This window comes from Diceros bicornis, chromosome 36 (assembly GCF_020826845.1).
Source record: "Diceros bicornis minor isolate mBicDic1 chromosome 36, mDicBic1.mat.cur, whole genome shotgun sequence".
Lineage (NCBI taxonomy): Eukaryota > Metazoa > Chordata > Mammalia > Perissodactyla > Rhinocerotidae > Diceros > Diceros bicornis.
The window spans coordinates 13,855,464-13,861,463 of record NC_080775.1 but is presented as its reverse complement, the minus strand read 5'-3'; positions in this window follow the sequence as shown (position 1 = coordinate 13,861,463).

The following is a 6,000-nucleotide window of genomic DNA, read 5'->3' as shown; positions in this document are numbered from 1 at the left end:
GAAAAGGGCTGAGCTGAAGCACCCCTGTGCTGAAGCACCAGTCGGTGGGCTGGGTGGGGGAGGGGCGCTTACCTTAACCTCCCCAATCTCAGAGGCCTCCTGCCTCTCTGTCCTCTCTGCTTTCCTCAGGGGCTAGCTTGTTGAAACTACCCTCGCCACAGTTCCACTCCCTCTGTAGGCGGATCCCCAGGGGCTGTGAGGAGTCTTGGAGAGTGCTGGTTTTCACGTGGCAAGCCACCGCTTCGCCTCCTCTGAGAGCCGTGTGGTCTCAGTCTCTGGGTCGCAGTCATTGGGGAAGGAAGAGAGCTCCTCTTAACTCCTTCCACTTACTCTGGGGATTCCAGCACCTCAGTTCTTCCATGTACAGCTGCCTGGGTGCCTCAGACGTCCCCTGCATTGTGTGAATAGCTTCTGTTGGAATATGAATGTCCTTTTTGTTGAGTCTTAGGGGGGAGAGTTCAATGGGGGAAGCTCGCTCCACCATGATGCTGACATCACTCTGAATGATTTATTGGAATGGATGTTATGTCTGGCTGGGAATGCTTCCCCTACACAATATTATAAGACCGAGACTTACTGATGAAATCCTCATGAAAGCTATGATTACAGGTATAATAGTTGATAAAATTAAGATAAAGTTTTGTAAAAACTTGGTATATTTAAATAGACTGTATGTTACATGATTGCATCTATTTTACATGATTATATTGTAGATTATATTATGGGGATATACATTATGTCTCACTGTGGAACACTTCCCCTGCCTGATATTGTAAGAGCATATAGGTCCACCCTTCAGGCAATGTTAATTAAACATGCTAAAGGAGATCTCACTTTAAAATGGCCAAAATGGAGCCATTTCAGTTTACCCAAACTGGTGTATTTGCATATGCAATGGGAAAAAGCCGGCTATAAAATAAAGCAACCAATGGGAAGCATATTTTAATCTTTTAAGGCTTCTAAATAGAATCAGGGATACGTTACTGCTTCTTTAAAAGAAAATAATTAAATAAACATGCCAGCAAACCCAAATCTGCTGCTCCTCTCTCCTCTCTTGCTGAGCTTCCCCACTTCAACTCCCTCAAAATGCCTGATCTAAAATTAAGCAAGTGGAAATAAGTAAACTTTTGAGATGATTTGGAACTATAATGGCCATTCTAGGAAATCTCTGTTTCAGATGAGCCCACCTTAACATCACCCTTAAAAGAGAGGATTCAAAACCTCTCACGATGGAATGCAATCTTTGATTAACATGCAGAAACTTCTAGAAGACAAAATGATTTCAAAAACAGCCCTAAAAGGGATCCTTACAGCAAAAAGAATCTTTAGTAAAAGTCTGTGGCTATTTCAACAGGTCTGTCTGCCAGAAAAACAGTTCAGACCCAACTGTTCTTTTGAGTTTTATACGTGAGACCTGGTTAAAATTTTGAAGATCTCTGTGTCTATCTGTATGTGAGTCTTTCTATGTACTTGTCTGCCTCTAGATGGTATAATTTCTAAAGGATCTCTAATTGGCTTGAAATAAGTCCTTATGGAAATTATTTCTAAATATAGTAGAAAATAGCCCAAATGACTTTCAAGTTCACAGAGTAGAAAATGATATTGGTAAATAAAAGCTTATTTAAGTTTGTTGGTTTAATTAAAATAAACGTGTTTTCAGAGTTCTCAACATTGGATATGGTACAAGCATGTTATCTCTTTTACAAAATTTGTCACTGAAAAGATAATAACTTAGAATAATAGCTGATTTTCTCTGATGTCTCATGTTGGTTTTGTAGGCAATCTAAGTGTAATTATTGGGAAAAAATAAACTAAATAGATAGGAAAAGGATGAAAGTTTTTGGAGGAAACTTTTAACAATAATTGTGTGTTATGGTGTATGTATTTAAAACAACTCAATATGATAGCTAATTGCTTTAATGGCACATGAAGTTTTTGTGAGTAATCTAAACATAATTGTTGAGAACAAACAATTTTGATAGGTAAAAATGGGTAACGGGTTTTGGGTGCAATAATTACGTTTTATGGTGTATATGCGTGAAAAAGAGCTTCGGAAACTTTTCGGTAACTTAAAAACTTAGGAGTTTTGCTAAATTAAGTTGAATGATAAAAATTTATTGAGTATCTAGGTGATTTCCACATAAGATAAAATATTAGAAATTGATTACTAAGCATAGATTTGTCTGCCTTTGGTTTCTTATCTCAAAGAAACTAAAAGATGCTTAAGTTTGTTGATAAACATGTTTTGTGCATGCTGAGGAATTTTATGCAAGAAAGCACATGTTTCTGGGAAGTTTGTTGACAAGGAAATAAAATGAATGTTTTCAGTAAAGAAGGTATAAAAAATGGAGACATTTTTGTTTGTTTTGTTAAAAAAGTTAAATTTGTCCTAAAGTACTAGGAAGGGAAAAAAGAGAAGAAGGCATGGGACAAATTCTGAATGTGAAAACTAAATGACAGAAGCTTTGTGGAAGTAAAGCCCTGAGGAGATTTGTGCATGGTCAGGTTGGCTGAGATTAAAATAAATGAGTTTCAGTATCAAAAGCTGCTGCAAAATTATAATTTGGCTTTCTCTCTTAAACACACAATTCACTTGATCTTTTGGTCTGCTCTTGGTAAAGACATTATAAAAGGTTTTTCGCTACCTTTGAGTAAGTCTACCTAAAAGACAGATAATTTAGATTTTGTCAAAATAATTTCCTATGTTCAAAAGGACTGAGATCTCACTATCAATGTTTTCTTTTTTTACTGTTGTAACTCTCTGTTTGCCTTTGACATCATCTGTTGTCACCATGATTAAATGGATAACTAAGCATCGTTTCCTATTTGACCAAGTGCTTTAAAACTTTTTGATACTTTTGACAAACTTTCCCCGAAATTAAAATCTTTCTTTGGACTAAAAAGGAAACTTAAAAAATTTCCAATCAGCCTTGAGACCTGTTAAAGACTTTTTTCCCTCTTTCTATAAAGAGGATGGTATTAAACTAATTAGACTTATTAAGTATGTTAAATTACATGGAAAGTGTTACCAAATAAACAATAATAAGACTTCCTAGGTTATATTATTTGGGGAAATGTTATTAATATGTGTTTTTAAAATATATATATTACATTCCAAAAATTCTGATGTGTCCTGGTTGTCAGTCACAATTCTAGGTTTATCTCAAAGTGTTGTATGTAACAGAAATAGCCAAGTGTCTTTGTCAATTGCCATTTTTGAATGTTTTGTTATTTGCAGACAGTTCTTTTCCTCTGATATTTTTGCAAATATGTTTCATCTTCAGAAAGATTCGTGGAAAGAACTCTGACACTTGTTCTAAAATACAATCTTCTGATAAACTTTAAGATTATGAACCGAGCTGGGCAAAAAACTACAGAACTGTAATGGAGAAACTGATGGCCTCATGAAACTGCTAATAGAAGATAAAGAGTTGATATCTTTGGACTGCATAAATTGATGAGGATGATTATAATTTTTATGACTTTTTAAAATATTGCTGATTTTTTAATGTTTTGTTTTTCCAGATTTAAGGAAAACTTTTCTCTTTTCTCTTAAGGAACTATGACTTACAACAATTTGTAAACAGAATTGAAGCATTTATCTTTTTCTCTCTATCCTATCCATCCAGAATTTGAAAACTTTTGTTGAGTCAGTATTCTTATATTCATGGCAATATAGTTATTTGCATAAATTCAATAAGAATCTGTTCTCCTTATAGCAGGCCATAATTGGAAACACTTTTTATATTACCAAGGCTTTGACTGGAATGTCATATTTGGAAAAAAAACATGCAGACTTAGGTATGACAAGACAGCTTTTGAGGAAGAAAGATTGCTTTATGGAATAAAGCAACTTGAAAATATTGGCCTGGTACCTTGCTTACAACACTCCCATCAACCTTACCAGGTGAGTAAAGAAGGTCACTTCCCTGGAAGGTACAAGAACCTTAGGATATTTGGGAGAACCTTAAGAAGAGAGGAATTCATCCAAATCTGTAGGTATTGCAGATGGAGTCTAATGACAAGTCCTTGGTTTGGCCTGGCCTCAAGAGGCCTCTAAAGTTCAATCTGAGATTCCTTATAAAAAGTTCCAGCAAAGCAAATTTAAAAGAGACTGTACAAATTAAACCAAGGAGATGAAAGACCTATAAAACGAAAACTATAAAATGAAAACTTGGACTATTGTCTTCCATCCCTTCCCTCTGAGCCTGTGTTTGTCTTTAGAGCTGAGAATGTGTTTCCTGGAGACAACATATTGTTGAATCTTGTTTTTTAATCCATCCAGCCACTCTTGGTCTTTTGATTGGAGAGTACGATCCATTTACATTTAGAGTTATTATTGATATATGAAGGCTTAATAGTGCCATTTTATCACTTTTTCTGTTGTTCTGTATTTCCGTTGTTTCTCATCCTATGTGTATTTCTGACTGCCAATTCAGTTTTGTAGTTCTCTATGATTGTTTTCTCAGTTTTTTCTTTGTCACTTGTGTCTAGGTTCTGATTTTTTTGTTTAGTGCTTACTGTGAGGTTTGTATAAAAGATCTCATAGATGAGATCATCCATTTTCTGATAGCCTCTATTTCCTAAGTCTAAGAATGTTCCACCCCTTTCTCTTCTGCATCTAAGCCCTTGGTGTCACAACTTATTATATTTTGTGTTGTGAGTTTGTGATTAAAATAAAGTCCTTATAGTTATTTTTGATACTTTCCTTCCATTTATATTTAATGTTATACTTGTCAATTTTGTTTACCTTTTCAAGGAAACAGCTCTTAGTTTCATTGATCCTTTCTATTGTTTTTTTAGTCTTTATTTCATTTATTTCTGCTCTAATTTGTAATAATTCCCTCCTTCTGCTGACTTTTGGCTTTATTTCTTCTTCTTTTTCTAGTTCTGTTAGGTGTAGGTTAAGATTACTTATTTGAGATTTTTGTTTGTTTCTTGAGGTGGGCCTGTATTGCTATGGATTTCCCTCTTAGAACCACTTTTGCTGTATCCCATAAGAGTTGGTATGTTGTATTTTCATTTTCATTTGTCTCCAGATATTTTTTAATTTCTCCTTTAATTTCTTCATTGATCCAATGGCTGTTCAGTAACATTTTGTTTTATCTCCACTGATTTTTGTCTTCCCCAGCTTTTTGCTTGTCGTTGATTTCTTGTTTCATATCATTGTAGTCAGAAATGATGCTTGATAAGATTTCAGTCTTCTTAAATTTATTGAGGCTTGCCTTGTTTCCCAACATATAGTCTATATTTGAGAAGAATGTGTATTCTGCTGTTTTTGGATGGAGTGTTTTATACATGTCTGTTAAGTTCATCTGGTCTAGTTTCTCATTTAATTCCACTCTTTCCTTTTGACTTTCTGTCTGGATGACCTAGCCATTGATGTAAGTGGGTGTTGAGGTCCCCTACTATTATTGTGTTGTTGTCAATTTCTCCCTGTAGGTCTGTTAATAGTTGCTTTATATACTTTGGTGCTCCTGTGTTATGTGCATATATATTTATAAGTGTTATGTCCTCTTGGTGGAATGTCCCTTTTATCACTATATACTGACCCTCTTTGTCTCTCATTGTCTATTTTTATCTTGAAGTCTGCTTTGTCTGATATAAGTATGGCAACACCTGCTTTCTTTTGTTTGCCATTTGCTTGGAGGGTCATCTTCTATCCATTCACTCTGAGACTATTTTTGTCTTTAGAGCTGAGGTGTGTTTCCTGGAGGCAGCATAGTGTTGGGTTTTGTATTTTAACCCATCCAGCCACTCTGTGTCTTTTGATTGCAGAATTCAATCCATTTATATTTGGAGTGATTATTGATATATGAGGGCTTCATACTGCCATTTTATCTCTTGTTTTCCAGTTGTTTTATATTTCCATTGCTTCTTTTCCTTTGTATTACTGACTGCCATTTCATTTTGGTGGTTTTCTGTGGTGGTTTTCTCAGTTATCTCTTTTTTTTTATGAATTGTGGCTCTCTCTGATCTTTTGTTTAGTGCTTACCATGA